General features: G+C 38.1%; 1 pseudogene; it reads right to left on the bottom strand.

Moving 5' to 3' along the window:
- Positions 1-515: 515 nt before the first annotated feature.
- The window catches only part of LOC141648087 (acyl-CoA C20 Delta5-desaturase-like), a 66,802-nt pseudogene continuing 48,220 nt past the window's right edge, over positions 516-19,097 (bottom strand).

Here is a 19,097-nt window from a genome sequence, read left to right on the forward strand (position 1 = left end):
GAACAAGTTGCAGAATAGTGTTTACAAGGGGTTTTGACGAGTGAGCTAACGAGCGTTTTATTTGCAATGATTAACCTTGCACATTGTAGTTTAGACCCGTGTCTAGTATTATATTTGTACGTTATTGAGGGATCGAGATACCATATATTCATATAAGTTGTATTTTGTATCAAAGCATTTTAACTTTATGTTTAGATTTTATGACTTAGTGACTTCGCGATTCTTATTATTAAAATTTTTTGCATTTTCCGTTGTAGTTATGTTTATCTCGTTGTATAACCACGCGGGTTCATAGAGAATCTTTTTTTATTACTGATTTGATTAGATTTCATTCAACGTCATCATCAATGATAGATTCAATAAAATCAAAACCCCTTTATTCGAAACCATCTAAGACACTTGCTAAACAAAACCTTATATAGGGTTCCAACCCTTAACTTACTAGATAAATACTATATTTTATTTTATGAGTAAAGGTTTATAAATATCTAATTTATAGGATCACAACGAATCTAGCCAAGAATAGGGTCTTAGTCGCAAAACACTCATCATTTGACAATACGTAATTTTCAAGATAATACAACATATCCTTTGACATTTTTATATTACTCTATACCATTTTTTTTCAAGAGAGAATTTTTAAAATATTTTTGATGATAAATATAAACTTTGTAGGATCAGTAATTTCAAATATATTTTGTCTTTAAAATATACATTAATTGGCACTGCAATCTTTATCAACCTTTCACGTCCTTAAGTTTAAAAGCCAAATGTTGTTTGTGAGCCTCTGTTGGAAGCTTAACATCCTTAGCTAAGCCAATAAATTCAAGAAGCGCGATAATGTACCATGTATAATCAATTTGCCACCATTCCAAGCCATGTCTAGCTGAGTACTCAAACGCATGGTGGTTGTTATGCCACCCTTCTCCGCCTGTTATCACCGCCACCCACCTGAAAAACATTTACAAGTATGTTAGTTTATACTCTATATGTTAGAAGCATTCAAGTTGTTAGAAGAGGTACAATGCAAAATTCCAAAATCATCAGTGTGACGATATTGTAAAGCAAAATTCAAGAATCATACAATTATTTTGGTTTTATACATAATTTTTTTACATAATTTCACATCTTATACGTGATGATAAATAAATGGGTGGTCGGGAAATCCCAACCCCACGATACTCCTTCGCCCGATTTAGTAGCATTTGAAAAAAATTAATCATTATATTAGATTAACTTGTAGTTGACTTGTAAAAGAGCTGTAATACTCTATACTAGGTAAACAATACTCCGAAATTATTAGAATTTTTTCTTTTTGCTAAGCCTAAGTAATTACGGAAATGGGCTGCTTTAAAACTATTTACATCAATTGGTCCACGTCCATCATTTGTTTATTTTTTTGCTAGGTTGAGTAGTCAGTCGCTACTTTACACAACCACTGTTGCTTTTATATATATATATATATATATATATATATATATATATATATATATATATATATATATATATATATAGGGTTAATTGATAATCACTACCAACTTTAAGAGTCTTTTTCATAATCACTACCAAGATAAAAAAAGTTTCAAAATCACTACCCTAAAATCATCTCCGATCCAAAAACACTACCAATTGGCCTTTTCCGTCAAATTTAAGAAAATAATGACCAGTTTGCCCCTTGCTTCTATAACTCTTCAACTCCATTTCTTATTCCTCTTTTTCATTACTCGTGTTACTTTGCTATTCCCAATCTACCAACATACCGATTTCTTTTCTATTCCTATTCTACAACCGCCACTCACAACCGCATCCCAGATCAAGCCGACAATACACCGGACGCCTCGTCTGCACCACTTATCTTCGCCGTCAATCGTGATGCCCGCTTCTCCTCTAATATTTTTTTTCCTTTCTTTTCACCCTTGCGCAATGCCGAAGCTCCGTTTATGGTAATCGGAGGTGACGACGAGAAGTGTAATGGTGGAGTGTGGGCATTTCTGGTGGTGTATAGTGGTGGTCGGAGGCGCAAAGGATTCGTCGGCGAGATGTGCAGTAGGCAATGACGAACGCGGTTGGCTCGCCGGCATTAACTGAGTCGTTGCCAACGTATATTGGCGTGTCACCAACGACGCCTTATAATGTCGGGGATAGATTTGGGAATAGAGTTGGAAGCTTTAATTAACAAGGGGAGGGGTAGAATGGGAATAGAAAAGGATTTTTTAGGCGGGAAATTTGAAAAACACGAATTTAATGAGATTTTCTGGCTATTTGGTAGTGTTTTTAGATCGGAGGTGATTTTAGGGTAGTGATTTTGAAACTTTTTTTATCTTGGTAGTGATTATGAAAAAGAGTGTTAAAGTTGGTAGTATTTATCAATTAACCCATATATATATATATATATATATATATATATATATATATATATATATATATATATATATATATATATATATATATATATATATATATTGTAAAGATTTAAAAGCAGGCATTGTTTGAGACAATGAGTATTTTAGCTGCAACATTGAAAATCAAGCACCCATTAAAGAGTGGCATTTCGCCTTAAGTTTCCTCTTGGAATCAATACTTGTCGTGTGTGAAACAACGATTATATTGTTTTGTAAATATTTAAAGGCAGGCGTTGTATGAGACAAGGACTATGATAGCTAGAGCAGTGAAAAACAAGCACCCATTAAAGAGAGGCATTCCGACTTAAGTTTCTCTTTGGAATTAATATTTGTGCGTGAAACAACGACTAGTTTGAAGTGTGGAACTAGTCGATATCTCACATAGCGACTAATTACCTAGCGTAAATAAAACACTAAAACAGATCGACTAGTTTCTTCATTTACATAATCGAAAACAAAAACACCCAAATCATCCCTCTAACCTTAAATCACCCCCGAAATCAATTTCTTTCCAAAATAAACCCAAATCCATTATCCCATTTTACCTTTAATATCTCAAAAGCAACCAACTTTTACTAGTATCATTAAAATCTTCTTATTTGTTAATAAACTAGATTACCTACTGAAATTTTTGTTTTATTATTTCGTTTGTATGTCTTAGTAATTTAGGTTGTTGTAATGTTAGATTTGAGGTTATTCTAATGGTGAGATAGTAATTTAGGTTGTTGTATGTTAGATTTGTATTATTGTATTATATGGAAACGAGACTAAATGATGAGAGCATTTTTCACATTTGGAAAATTAATAGGAGTTTAGCTATATGAGAGGAAGAGATAATAATTACTTAAATACGCGATAGTAACATAGTACTTCCTTGTAAATTGTTCATATATCACCTAAAAGTATGATTTTCGTTTTAACATTTAGAAATACAGTGTTCGCCCAATACGACATCATTTATGATCCATAGTACCATACTACTCATTTTCTTTGAGATTGTGGAGTGACATTTTCTGCTAAGAACTGTGCGTCAATTTCGGAGACATAAAAAATTCTCACCTCCGTGCAATACATTTATCGATTCGCATAATATTACTAAGAAGAGCGATATTCAAACAAATTATGAGACTGTGCATAAGGAGTGAATTAAATTACGACACAACGGCTTGGAGAATACGGTTGAGTTGAGGAATGCTTACCGAGGTTTAATATAATGAGCGATGATGATGATTACTTGGAATGATATCAGGTCATTAGTCCCCACGCACCTCATTAGTCTCCTAAGCCTAAATTTCTATGAAGACTATGAAATTCATATTACTAGTACCCGGCCGCAACCGATTTCCAGACACTTAGTAAGTGTTCGATCACTTTATCATCTCTTATGTCCTATTTTGCTTTATCTTAAGTTTTATACTAATATAGTTTCCATGATGCAAACTCGAGCAAATATTTTCACATACAATACAACAGAAATGATTTCCAACATGTCCGATTACATCCTTCTGGCTCAATACAATGTGTTAGAAAGGATATAAATGTTGTCACTCCATGCATTACAAAATACAAGACAAGGACATCTAGTTCAATACGACGAGATGAGAATCTCCGCCAAGATACGGCTTTCGCTGCCGTAAAACACCGGCGACAACATGCCACAACTCAAGAGAGGGAATAAGCGTAACTATCTCAAAGAACATGCGAGAAGGGAAAAATCGTAAGGCAGGTTAAGGTAGTAGTAAAAGTGGGTATGTATGAATTAAAGTTTGTGAAGTTAGTTTTAAAATTGATTATGAAATTTGGTTTCTTGTTGTTAAGCGCCGAAGCGTATTATTACTTTTTGTCAGGCCTGTGCTCCACCACTGTCCACTATTCATAATAGTACGATATTGTACGCTTCGGGCCAAGCATTCACTGATTTAGTCTTGAGCTCCTTCCAAAAAACGTCGTACTATTATATTTTGTGATGATTTATAAAGATGATCTTCTATCTTAACAACACCAACGTGGAACATGAGTTTGTACCCTAACGATCCTTCTCTCAAACCAAGGACCATCATCATAACTCGGACCTTAACCTCTACCGAGAAGTCTCCACACCCTACATCCCCAACTTTTAGACACCCTTAGTTTAATAATATTTAATTCAGGAGGTTCACTCGGTCAAGTAAGGTGGAGTACTCGCTGTGATACTACTGTTTTCTGATCGTTAGTCACTCGATAGAGAAGGTAGTACTCGACCGAGTAAGTCGTCGTGTGACTTCTGGTCAGGTTACTGTCCAGGAGCACTCAGCCGAGTAGTAAGATAGTCGGCCGAGTTGGTCGTACTCGGAAGAGTACCCTAGATACTCGACCAAGTACCCGGTCTGAAACGTTAATTTCCGCGATTTTGACTAAAATGATAAGAGAAGTATAAATAGCGTGTTGAGCAGTTTCTAAATCATTATTTTACAAAGTCTAACGACGCTCTAAGCTCCTCTAATCATCTTCATCATTTCCTAAGCCAAGATTGATCGATTGTGAGATTTTGGATCTCATTTTCCGTGTCGATTGTGTTTGTAAGTCTCTAATATTCCTAATCAGTTTATTATTATTAATGTTAGAATTAGTGCAAACCCTAATTTGGGTTAATTTGGAGAAATAGTTTACGGTGTTGGTATGTGATTATTGTTTGTAGGTGACGGTGTAATGAAAAATTGCTATTGATCGCTTGTGTGTGCTTGGATGGCAAAAGGTAGGGTTTCCCTACTTAGTTGACTGTGTAATTAAGTATAAGATGGTGATTGTTTTACGGGCATGATTACTTTTATTGTTGAGATTGTTACCTTGGATTTGGCATATCTATATTGGTATTGTGAACTTCGTTGTTTGATTGTTTGTGGTTCGCGAGGTGTGCCGTCTGCTGAGTGGAGTCATCATCGAGAATGGCTTCACGCCCTTAATTCACCCCTTGTGGTTCGCTTAACATGGGGAATGTGCACATTAATAGGCATGGGTTATTCGCTCGTTGCGATGAGCGGGGCTTACGTGGGCAAGGTTGCGGTCCCCCACTGGTGTGTAGTCGATTACTGGTTACTGATGGAGTTTGGAGGAATGTGTATTGAGTGACTTGGCTGTTGTTTTGTTACCTCTCTTACTTTGATTATTCAGTGAACTGATCCCGTTGTTGTTTTACAAAATTGTGGTAATCCATTCGGGGATGGTGAACAGATATTCACAAATGATGATCTTATGGTAGCTGCGGGATCGAGGAAGGGAGTGTCATCACCTAGAGTCTTAGCTTCCGCTGTCATGAGTCTTTTGATACTTTATGAACTGTACGGTTTAAATTTCTTATACTTTGGTTTTGGTTTTACAGACATGTAATAAGTTAACTTTATACTTTAATAATTTATCTTTGAAGGTCTCTGTTGATATACTTGCCTCGGGTAACCGAGTCGGTAGCACCATTATATGCTAGGGTGTTCTTTGATCTGACACCTTGGTATATGGGGGTGTTACAAAGTGGCATCAGAGCGATGATTTTGGAACCTAAAACAAATGAACCAAATGAATATAAGGAGTCTAAATAAAATAAACCCGGATAGGAATTTTTTGGAGCTACCGCAAAGGTTTGGGAGACGTCCTAATATCGCAAATTACCCATACAATTTTGAGTTGGTCACTACAGGGATGTCTTCAGATTCGTTATATAATTCCCATCCTTTTAGGGACCCGTTGACTGACCTTAGAGACAAGTATTGACCTTCGGAAGCCTTACGAGTGATGTCTGGTGACGATGTGAGCTTTGGCTTGTGTGTGACTCGGTCTCGTTGAGGCTACTTGATCGAGTAGCTTGGGAGCTCGATCGAACAGGGGTCACTTGATCGATTAAGTCAGTTACTCAATCGAGTAACGGGTTTGCAGCGGGGAATTATAAATCATGTTTTGTGAAACCGCAAATCATTTCCGCCTTTCTTCCCTAAACCTAGAAGTCCCCTCTTCTTCTTCCCTTCACCATAGTTCCTTCTTTTGAGGTCATTAAGGATGCTTATGCCATGGGGATGGGTTGCTTGAGTCGGGTAGCGGTCTTGACGCCAGATTTCTATGCGTAGGTATGTCATCGTCATCATCATTGTCGTTGTTGTTTTCAGTTAGGGTTGTAGTAATAGTAATAGGCGATTGTACTCTTGGTATAGGTGTGTTGCTTGGTGGATTGGTATCTTGTGATCGGAAGTGGAATCACTGCGGTGCACATTAATAGACATGGGTTTATCGCTCAGTTTTGATGAGCGAGGCTTAGGTGGGAACGGCTGCGGTCCCCCACTGCCAGAGCTGGTCCAGTGGACAGTCGACGGTGATTGGTTGTAAGAGATGTGTTGTGTATATGTTCTGTTGTGCTTGTGTTTTATCTGTGGTTGTTGGTGGACTGACCTTGTGCGGTTTTGTCTTGTTGTTTGTTTCTGTTGTGTCTGCCGTGATCCCTTATGGTGAGCAGTCAGTCTTAGCAGGTTGTGATCTGGATGTTAGCTGGGTGCTTGGTGGGACGAATCTTTCACGAGTCACGACAGCTGTAGTTCACATATTATTTAGTGGTTGAGATGTTCCTTTTGTATATCTTTAGTGTTGTTAATCACTTGTAAATAACTTAATTGTTCTTTTATCGATATTTGATTTTTACTATCCTCCGGGAAACCGAGATGGTGATGCCCTTATATGCTAGGGAAGGTCTGGTTAAGGCTCCTTAGTATATGGGGGTGTTACAAAGTGGTATCAGAGCGACAATTTTGGAACCTGTAACAAATGAGCCTAATGAATATAGTAAGTCTAATAAAATGAACATGGTGTATGTATATTGGGAGCCCCGGCTGATACTAGATTTTAGGTGAGTAGGCGCCCTCATTTCAAAATTATGGCCCCATTATGCTTAAGCCAGTCATCGGTTATGGGATATTGAGTCGGGAATTATGTGCCTAGTGCGTAATGGTTATGTTAGGAATGTTTGTGATGGAGCCTTGTAGATGCTAGTGTGTGTAATTGTGATGAGAAACTGTGAAATTCTGTGGTTGAGTAGAAGTGTGTATGAAATTAGTGGAAGTGGTGGAATGATTATAATACGTGACAGTGTGGTGTGATATAGTGATGGTAGCGTGTTCTAAGCCGTTCTTAGTGCATTCATATAAAAGAATTGTGAGTCTTGTATATGGTGATGATGGTGGATAGCAAGTTTTGAATTAGTTGTAACGTTTGACAAGTAGTACTTGATAAGTGTGATGGATGAATGATTGAATGCTTTCATAATATGACATAGTTAAGTTGAATAACGTAGTTGATAACTCGTGGTGACTTGATTGAATTATTCACGAGCTTGGTGATAAGTAATGGTATGATGTTGGATGAATGTTTATAGTAATATAAATGTTAGTTGTATTGTTGAATTTGCAAATGCATGATTGGAAGTGAAATAATATGTTGGACGTATGCATGAGAAAGCCAATAGTATAGTCTGTTGTTTGCGTAATATTTGTTATAAAGTGAAGTAATGTGTAACCTAGTTGAATGAAATCGTTGAGTTGTATTTGAGTAATAGTAATATGTTGTGAATGAATATAGTAATTTATGCCGATTTCCGAATTTACTTTGAAATCGACACGAGTTGTTGTTTTGCAGGAATTGCTACTCAAATTCATAACTTTTAACCCCGTTCTTAATCTTTCCCCGCTGAGAAAGAGTATCTACTCCATCGAGTAGACCTCATTCGATCTAGTTAGGAAGCTATAACCTCGAGAAAGTTGGATTTGCCAGCGAAAACTCGACCGAGTAGCTCCAACTCGATCGAATAGAGGCCACTCGATCGAGTAACCTACTTACTCGATCGAGTAAGTGAACAGTACCCGGATGGATTACGGGATTCTTATACCCATTTCCATCTTCTTTCTTTCTTATTCTTCATTCATCCAAAACCCTAAATCTCCTAATCTCTTTCAAGTTACTCCCAACCTTGTGATTTTAGTGCTTGAATCTTGTGTTTTCCTTGCTTAATTCGTTCTCTTTGCTTGCCAATCAATCAAGGTAAGAATATTTATCCTATTTTTATGTTTTTGATTAATTAGAAGCATGTAGGATGTTGGTGTTTGCTGAAAAATCGATTTATATACATAAATCTTGCTTGGAATTGTTGTAACATGATAGATTTGCTTTACATTGCTGGGTATTGATGTTGGTTATGCAAAAATCGAATCAAATTGGGGGGGTTTATGTGTCTCAAAATTTCTAGGGTTTGAGATTTTAATTTGGATGTTGGTTGTCTTTTGATGTAAAAAGGGGGAAATTTAAGTGATTTTTGTTATGAGTATCATATGTAGAGTTATTTTTGATGGTTTTTACTCAAAATTTTGCCTTAAAACTCCGTCTTAGAAGTGCCCCAGACTGAAATTCGTCTTGCAATATTGTGAAATTTGTCTGTTTATAAAGCTATTTTGAAGGTTTAATTTTCAAAATTGGTAGTGGTGATGTAAATGGATGCCATACTTGCTACAATTGTAACAGCTGTAGAGACCGTCTGATGATAAAAATTAAGAGTTATACTTATAATTTCTGGATTATTTGGTGAAAGTGTGTACTTAGTAAGTCTTTTGAAGATCCTTATATGAAAGTCTACATGCTTTCAAATATATGTGGTTTGTGTATCTAAGACATGTGTTGAAAACAGATGCCGAGACCAACTGTTGGCACCCGTCAGAATAAGAGGGGGGGGGCTTCTGAGCCCGAGGAAGGAGAGGGGAGTGGGGGACCTACGGTCCCAGCAATACCTGATTACCCCTCGGTTGTCTTTGTGGATTTCGCACAAAGAGAGAACTTTGTTGCCTTGCAGAGACGACGGATGAGACCCACCTGTTGTATTAACACAACTCTCTTGACTGACTTGGGGATTGAGACTGATGTTAGACATATCTTCGAGACCTTGGGGATGACTGGGTTATATCGCCTCCGGAAGCACTCTTATGCTTTTTTGACCCGTGAGTTCATGAGTTCATTTAAGTATGATGCGGTGGAACAGACTGTTGAGTTCCGCCTCATGAATACTAGCTTCTTCCTTACCATGGATATGTTTTCTACCCACCTCGGTTTGGCTAGACCCACAAAGGGAGCTCTTAGGAACATCCCGACTGAGTGTGGGGCTAGTAGTTTGATGCCTTGTTTTACTGTCAAACCCGCCCCAACCTCCAGCAACATGTTGATTGATGTTCAACATGTCACCTTAAAAATCTTTCTTCGTGCTTTGACCTGTCTGCTTTATGAGAGGAAGGATGTGAGTAAGTTAAACTCACACGAGGTGATGTTACTTGCGGCCTACCTTAACCCCACCCGATCTCAGAGAGTCACCTTTCGTGCTCCGGACATTGTGTGTGCCAGCTTAGCCTTAATGGCTTCTTCTGACTCGTGTTTTCTGAGTTGTGGTGCCATTGCGACCCGGTTGGGAGAGAGGCTTACCTCTTTTGAGGCGTCCTCGGCCTATACACCCTTGGCCCACTCGGTACCGACCTTGTACCGTGAGTATTTCCTTGACCTGAAATGGTTGAGAACTTTGGAGGGTGGTGGGTTAGCTTGGAGGATTTGGGGAATGAGTTGGATGAAGATACCCGATCCTGAGCACCTTCTAGTGACCGAGCCTTTACCAGCGGCAGTAGTGGCTGACGATGAGGAGGAGGAGGTTCATGAGGCAGGTGTACCTCATTGACCCAGATATCTTAGAGGTGATTCCCGAGCCGAGGAAAGGGGATCGTGTGAGACCTAAGGATGCCCAGCCAACGGTAGGAAGAGGACCACGCCGAGTGAGAGAGAGAGAGAGAGAGAGAGAGGGTGGGTGGGTGAGACTCAGCCGGAGCAGCCTATGCCCCCACAGTACCAGTTTCCCGGTTCTCCTTCTTTCTATAGCCCTGAGATGAGAGTGAGCGAGACACTCCGGAATCTCCATGAGATGGCGTATGTGCAGGGCATCGAGACTGAGGCAGCGCAGCCCGTGTGTCGGAGAGGCTTTGGGGACAGCAGTGGATTTTTTCACTCTTTCGGCGTGGAGAGGTCTACTTGGGAAGTACCCCAGTCATATCCCTATGGTTGCTTGGCCCCATGGCGGATGGGAGCAGATACGGGTGTTGGTGATGTTGCCGGTCATGATGCAGCAGGAGCGGGAACGTCAGGTGGTGATGGTGGTGACCAGGGGATGGACGAGCAGGATTTGGAGTGATGACACTCCTCTTCTTCTTTTTATATATATCGTGTCATGGATTTGTAGTTGATAGTACTTGTCTTGTTTAGTACTTTGTTAGACTTCGTTTTTCATGTTGGCCATAAGGCCGTATTTTGGATACTTTTAGACTGTTTTTGCAGGACTTTGAGTCGGGGAAACGTCCCGACTCGTATTTATATGATCGTTTGAGCCTAACATGGTGTTTTAGAAGGGATTCTTAACATGTGGCTACTCGATCGAGTGCCCCTCACTCGATCGAGTAACTGCAAGTGTGAGACTTGAGCAGTGTTCTGATCTAAGCCTACTCGATTGAGTAGCTGATGAACTCGATCGAGTAAGCCCAGCTCGATCGAGTGCCAAACCAACTCGATCGAGTAGCACTGTTACAGCTACTTTTTGTTTTAATACTTGATTGAATCATCATATTGTTACATGTTGTTATATCATTTCTTGTTGAGTGTGTTTTATATCATTGTTTAGCCTCAAAGATAGTTATATAATTGTGCGTGGTCGTGCGATGTATACAATATTCAATGCTATATGTATATCGGTTAAAATGATAAAGCATATTGCTCCAGGTAATATAATATGTGACGGTTGTAACTCTTGTTGTATGTGGGTATGATCTTATAAGGGCGTTATTCGTGACAAGTTTGATAGTTGATAATTGGATGTTCGGCGACGTTGTTCATTTTCTTACTAGTTATATATATATATATATATATATATATATATATATATATATATATATATATATATATATATATATATATATATATATATATATATATCATGTGAGTCATGTTTACGTAATGTCAAGGGAGTGTCGTGGCTGTCATGGGTCAAACCTGCATATTGGTTATTTTGTATAACTCCCAGTGGTACTTACATAATTTGTATTTTATATCAAGCTACCTTAGAAAAGTAGTGTACAATGATTGTGAATTTGTGCATAATTGATGTGATCATATACCAAAGTAATGAATGACTTGGCTGCTAGTTGGTAATGGTATATCTTGTAGGGTGATACACGCTTTCGGTGGTTTTACATTTATGCGAGTTAATTGTGTAATGTCAAAAAAGGTAAGTTGGGTTATCATGAGTCAAGGTTGCCTTGTAATTTGTGCGTAATGTCAATATGGTATAATGTGTATCGGTTTGAGGGACTGGGAAGTCATTTGATGGTGAACTTCGGGGACGAAGTTCCTTTTAAGAGAGGAAGAGTAATGTCGCAAAGCAAAAATGACGTAATTATAACAATTTTACAGTATTTTCGTGATAGTTTATAGTATCTCCGTGACATTTAAAGTATGAGTTTATAATTGTTTGAATAGTTTTATTGTGGGTATTGTATAATTGAGTTTGAGTTTATAATTGTTGAACAAAATAGCATGTCGTTATACTTTATTTTCAGTAATTATTCGTTATGTTGTCATGAGAATATGATGTTATTAGCAGTAATGGGGTTGCCATTAGTGGAATTGTGTTGTGTGGTTAAAGTAATAGAGTGGAATGAACAATGTCTCGTTGTGAATCAATGGTAGGACTGTTGTTTTGTGTGTTCCGTAGTTGGTAGTCGGCAACAACTGATGGATGAAAGTATAGTTTGATAGTCGTGTGGTGTACGTTTGAGTAGTATTATGTAGTAAGTGCAAGCGATGATTGAGTTAGTCATTCTTATGATTAGTATGTGTTCAGTGATTCAAAAGGAAGTTAGCGATTCGTTGAGGGTCGTGTTGTGTATTGTGTGCTAAGGTGGATGATGATGATGTCTGATGAACATACGTAGCGGGATGGTATTTCTAAACGGTTGTGTTGACCAGTGTCGGGTAAACGGTGGTGATGACCTTAGTTTCCTTGTTGTCTGTTGCAGGAGAGGATGAGTCGAACTTCAGGGACGAAGTTCTTTTTAAGGGGGGAAGACTGTAATACCCGTCCTTTTAGGGACCTGTTGACCGACGTTGACCGACCTTAGAGACATGTCTTGACCTTCGGAAGCTTTACGAGTGATGTTTGGTGACGATATGAGCTTTGGCTTGTGTGTGACTCGGTCTAGCTGAGGCTACTCGATCCAGTAGCTTGGAAGCTCGATCGAGTAGGGGTCACTCGATCGAGTAAGTCAGTAACTCGATCGAGTAATGGATTTGCAGCGGGGAATTATAAATCATGTTTTGTGAAACCTCAAATCATTTCCGCCTTTCTTCCCTAAACCTAGATGCCACCTCTTCTTCTTCTTCCCTTCACCATAGTTCCTTCTTTTGAGGTCCTTGAGGATGTTTATGCCATGGGGATTGGTTGCTTGAGTCGGGTAGCTGTCTTGACGTCGGATTGCTATGCGTAGGTATGTCATCGTCATCATCATTGTCGTTGTTGTTTTCAGTTAGGGTTGTAGTAATAGTAATAGGTGATTGTACTGTTGGTATAGGTATGTTGCGTGGTTGATTGGTATCTTGTGATCGGAAGTGGAATTGTTGCGGTGCGCTAAAGGTAGGTTCACTTACTTAGTACTATTGGTTATCTAGTGTGTCTTTTGATGTGGTCTGATTGTTGTTGTGTCGGTATAGCTGACTGGTTGTGGTAATTAGTTGGTGTTGTATTGTTTGATTGTCGTGGTTGTGGTACAACTGATTGTGATTGTGTCTCTCTGGTTCTCGAGGTGCGTCCTTGGCTAAGTGGAGTCACTTGCGGGAGTGGCTTCACGCCCGTAGTTCGCCCTCCGTGGAATCTGCCACGAAAGGGGATGTGCACATTAATGGACATGGGTTTATCGCTCAGTTTTGATGAGCGGGGCTTAGGTAGGAACGGTTGCGGTCCCCCAATGGCATGGCTGATCCAGTGGGTAGTCGACGCTGATCGGTTGGAGGAGATGTGTTGTGTGTATGTTCTGTTGTGCTTGTGTTGTTTCTGTGGTTATTGGTGTATTTCTTCAGTTACTGAACTTGTGTGGTTTTGTCTTGTTGTTTGTTTCTGTTGTGTCTGCCGTGATCCCTTAAGGTGAGCAGTCAGTCTTAACAGGTTGTGATCTTGATGTTAGCTGGGTGCTTGGCGGGACGAGTCTTTCACGAGTCACGACAGCTGTAGTTCACATAATAGTTAGTGGTTGAGTTGTACCTTTTGTATATCTTTAGTGTTGTTAATCACTTGTAAATAACTTAATTGTTCTTTTATCGACAATTGATATTTACTGTCCTCGGGCAACCGAGATGGTGACGCCCTTATATTCTAAGGAAGGTCTGGTTAAGGCTCCTTAGTATATAGGGGTATCACATGTTATGTGTAATGCGTTGTTTTTGCGTGATAGAGTGGATGTGATTGTTTCCTTGAAAAGTTTATATGATATGGAAACGATGAAGGATATGATGTAATATGGCATAAAGGTGAACATGACTTATAGCATGGCTGTATATTATACGTTGTGTTTGATTTACATGTTGGTATGATGAGAGCTCATCTATTACACTCGTTTTAGAGGTATTGAGTTGTTATTGTCTGTGTTGTTGTTGTTTAAGTTGTTTGGGTAAGAAAGATTGATTTGTAAGAAGTCCGATTTTGGGAAAGTTGTCTTTATATGGTCATAAGTTGAGTTCTAGGAATGATATTAATGTGATTCTAATTTGAAGTGATAGTTTGTCCTCTTACGATTCCAAGATAGGTCACACGCCCAAATCGACCAAGAAACGAGTGAGATACGACTGTTTTACGAAAACTGGACGTTGCTGAGAACTGTGCAGAAACTTGACCGAGTAACTTGTGTCTTCGGCTGAGTAACCCGTATTCAACCGGGTAAACTTTCTGTGATAATTTTGGTCAGCTTCTGGAGTCGAGAACTCGGACGAGTTGTATAGTTAATCGACCGAATGTTCTGTACTCGACCGAGTACGTCATGCACTCAACTGAGTACCTCTTTGGGTGGTTTTTTTGAGTCGGCGGATATGTTCTTACATTTGTTTTGAGACGTAGGTTATGTGCACACGTATGTCTTGGGTCTTAAAGCATTCTTTTACATATGTGACGGTCCTGATACGTAAGTTACCAGATACTATGATGTGGAGAATACCAGCTTATAAAGGATATGTGTTTGGTAAGGAGGACATGAGTACACGCGATTATGATGGATAGTGGAAAGAATAAGCAAAGTTGACGAGTTAGTGAGATAAGGAGCATATTCTGTGAGCTATGGTGAGTGAATTAGTCGTTGGCTTAAGTCGTGTAGTGATGACCGTATATGGTCGAGTGGTGATGAGAGTGGTAATGTAAATTCGAGGAATGTGAGAAAGAAAAGTTGAAATGAGAGATGTGAAAATTTGGTAATTTGGGTATATAGTGATTTCTGGAGAGAGTTGATCATTATGACGATGTTGGGTGAGGAGATGTGTAATGGAAGGTTGTCTTGATAAAAAAAATGGAAAAGATTTGTGTCCAGGGAGCTTAGAACGAGGGATGCCGCAATGAATATTTGTATGTAGTAATCGTTATAGAAATTTGTATTACTAGAAGGTGAGCCTAGTGTAAAATCTTTTAGGAGGTCACGGGATGAAGTGAATCTTGGTTTTCTAGAACTATTAAAAGAAGATGTAATCAATTTAGGAGAAATCATTGAGTGGGTGGATCTATCGGTAGGGAGTATAAGTGACAAGCATTATGAGTTGAATTGTTGATAAGAAACGAATGAAAGATAATGAAATAGGCTAATGGAATTTGATTTTTTGATGTAATGGGAAGAGAAGGATGATGGTAAGTTGAGTGAATGTTCACAAGAATTAGGGGACACGAAAGTAAGGAATCATTGAGTTGTGTGATACTATCATGAGGGTGTGAGTTAAGGGATATATATATATATATATATATATATATATATATTAAAATTGAAGGATGACTTGTTAGTCATGAGTTTTGAGGAATTAAAGGAGTAAGAAGTTGGTAGAGTATTTGCATGGTATGAGACTATGGTGGTGAGCTAGGTGACGATATAATCAAGGATAAAATTTGAATAGTTATTGAGGTAATTTTTGTTGATTGATTTGATGTTTGTTATTTGGGATGATAACCAAAGAGAGGAAATGAATTGTTATATTTAGAGGTGATTCTAAAAGAGTAGTGATATGAAATATGATGGTGTCATGGTGTTGTCACTAGTGGTTACGGATTATATTAAAAAAGAAAGTGAGCCGTTCAAAAGAGATTGGTTATTTTTGTGGCGACTGGATCAGTATGTCAGGGTGCAAAGGTTTATAAGATGTGAATATAGGAGGCGGTTGCTAGTGATTGAGCATTAAGGTTATGGTTACTTTGGTCGGGGTAGTAGTAGCTACGTGAATTGCAAGAATGTGTTATGAAGGGGCATATGAGTTTAACCTCGTGTGAAAGATGTATTTAATCAAGTGGTAACTTACATGATTAAGATTGGCTAGTTAGATTGATTATGGGTCTATGATGTGTGTAAGTAATTGTCTGAGGTTTTGACCTCATGAGTAGTGGTATGGTACGATATTCAAAAAGTTGGTATCCGATTATTCCATGTAACATGTTGCGTGGTTGGATGAGTCGTGAGATGATCGTTGTGTCGGGACACTATTTATTACTAATTTGGTTGTTGTGTTCTGGGTTCCGATTCGGGCATGGTACTCTGTGTTGCGATGCGAGTACTTTCGCGGTGCGGTGTGGCTGTTGGTGGCGGTGTTGCGATGCCGTAATCGGTTGTGGTGGAGCAGACGGGATACTTGTGAGACAAACTTCTGAAAGTATATGCCAGCCTATTATGAGCATATAAATTCTTATTCTGTTTACTGTTGTTTTCTGTGATTTTCGGCTTGTGGGTGAGAGTAGAGTATCATATGGAAGGGAGTTGCGCATGTGGTTGTTGTTGTTATAGAATAGTGATACTTTTCTGATGGGATATAGTTGTGGGATTTTGTAGGAATACTTTCGATCTTTTTTTTTATGAGGCATTGTTGACATAGTTGTGTCAAGTAATTGGGAGAGCATATGTATACTGAGCTGGAAGTTGTAGGTGGTTCATAATCTTTGTGGGGCCAGTAAGTATGGAGTGTTTGGAAATAGTATCATGTTAGATTATGGACGAGGTTGGCGGCAGAAAAAGGAAAATTTGAGGACCTAGTGAGTGTGTAACAATTTATGGATCGTGGGTGATGTTGTGGGGATAGGTGCAAGAATAGGGAAGTATGTGGTGGTGCGGTAATGTGGAAGAGTTGAACGGGTGGTTATGTCGAGGATTTTGTTGTATATGTTAGGTGGTGTGCGGAGTGTTTAGCGGTATGGAACTATTAGAGAAAGAGAGCCTTGGATATGGAAATAGGTGTGGGTGTTGAGGTCATAGTTGGTGATCGGTGATATGAAATGGTGATAATGCACAGAAATAGCTAAGAATATAGTACTAGTTGGGTTACGAGGACGTAACCTTTATCTTAAGAGTGGTAGGATGTGACAGAGGAAGTTTGATGGCTATGCAGGATGCAGTGTATTTTTAGTTTAGAATAAGGATGGGCTTGTGGTGGATATTATTAAAAGTAAAGGTTATGTTTGCAGTAGTATGTATTTTATATGTATGGTTATGGACTAAGGTTGTAGGTAGTATGGTGGCGATAGTGTTCATGGTTTTGGTGGTGACGTTTATGAGTGTGAGTAAACTTCAAGGACAAAGTTCATTTTAAAGGTGGTAGAATGTAACATCTCGCTTGGTGGATTCTATTAGTATTTGATTTTATAGTGATCGGTATGGAAGTAAGACAAAATTGGTGGCGTTGGTGTTGTTGGTATTCGATAATACTATGGAATTAGGAGGGCTATTCTATGGTTGATGCTATGTTGTGAACTTTGTTGTTGAGGTAGGCGTTGTTGGGTGAGTTAATGTCAAGGTTGTAGGATGAGAGTTGAGTGTTGTTGAAGGGTGGAGTGGTATGTGAGTGTGCTATGTAGGTATGGGTGTGAACTTCGAGGAAGAAGTTCGTTTTAAGGAGGGAAGACTGTGATACTACGGGTTTCTGGTCCTTAATTACTCGGTAAATCGTCGTGTGACTTCTGGTTAGGTTAATCTCCAAGAACACGTCGGCTGAGTAGTGAGATACTCGACCGAGTTGGTCATACTCGGCCGAGTACCCAGTCTGACACGTTAATTTCAGCGATTTTGATTAAAATGATTAAAGAAGTATAAATAGCGTGTTGAGCAGTTTCTAGTCAGTTTCTATATCATTATTTTACAAAACCTAACGATGTTCTAAACTCCTCTAATCATCTTCATCATTTCCTAAACGAAGGTTGATCGATTGTGAGCTTTTGGATCTCGTTTTCCGTGTCGATTGTGTTTGTAAGTCTCTAGTATTCCTAATCAGTTTATTATTATTAACTAGTGTAGATCCCGCGCAAATGCGCGGTAAATATAAGCCTTTTAATTTTTAGTGTATTAGTTATAGATTTTAGATTTATATCTCGCGAATTTTTATAAAAAATAACTAATATTAAAATTAATCAAAAGAATTGAATAATTCCATGAATTGTGTTTTTTATGAAAATATTTTAACTGCATCAAAGTTTTTTAAAAAAACTTTTTTCGTCACGAAGTTAATAATAGGAGATACAGTTTTTATGTATAGATTATTTTAAATGAAAATTAGTTTAATAAATGAAAATCTAATTTATTTCCATATATAAGTTTGAGCACTTTGGAGAGAAACTTTAGAGAAGTTATATTCTATTAGTATATAGGAGGATTTATACTTTTAAAATTTGCACCTCATTAATATTTATCAGTTCACTCCATTGTATTTTGATATGAAATAAAAAAATTGAAATGGAAAACTAATAAAAAAACTTATTTAAGTTGTGAATTTTTTTTAGTGAATGTTTTTTGTCACGAAGCTAATAGTAAGCATGTGTCAAGTTATTCTATACAGTAATAATTATTGCATTATTGAAAAATTTAGCAACTTATACTATATAATTTAATATCAATTTTATTTTATTTTAATGAAAAAATCATAAGTATGAATTTATTTAAAAAATTAGAGTTTATTTATAAGAATTTAATCATTAAAAAGATAATAATGTAATGAAAGAAAAATTTATTTATTACCTTATTTAGCTAGATGTTTTTTGGAGGGAAAACTAAGAGAATTTTTATTCTCTTAGTAGTAGGGGGATGTTAGAATTAGTGCAAACCTTAATTTGGGTTAATTTGGGGAAATGGTTTATAGTATTGGTATGTGATTATTGTGTGTAGGTGACGGTGTCATGAAGAATTGTTATTGATTGCTTGTGTGTGCTTGGATTGCAAAAGGTAGGATTTCCATACTTAGTTCACTATGAAATTAAATATAAATGGTGATTGTTTTACTGGCATGATTACTTTTATTGTTGAGATTGTTACATTGGATTTGGCATGTCTGTATTAGTATTGTGAGCTTGGTTGTTTGATTGTCTGTGGTTCGCGAGGTGCGCCCTCGGCTGAG

The sequence above is a fragment of the Silene latifolia genome, chromosome 3 (genome assembly GCF_048544455.1).
Source record: "Silene latifolia isolate original U9 population chromosome 3, ASM4854445v1, whole genome shotgun sequence".
Lineage (NCBI taxonomy): Eukaryota > Viridiplantae > Streptophyta > Magnoliopsida > Caryophyllales > Caryophyllaceae > Silene > Silene latifolia.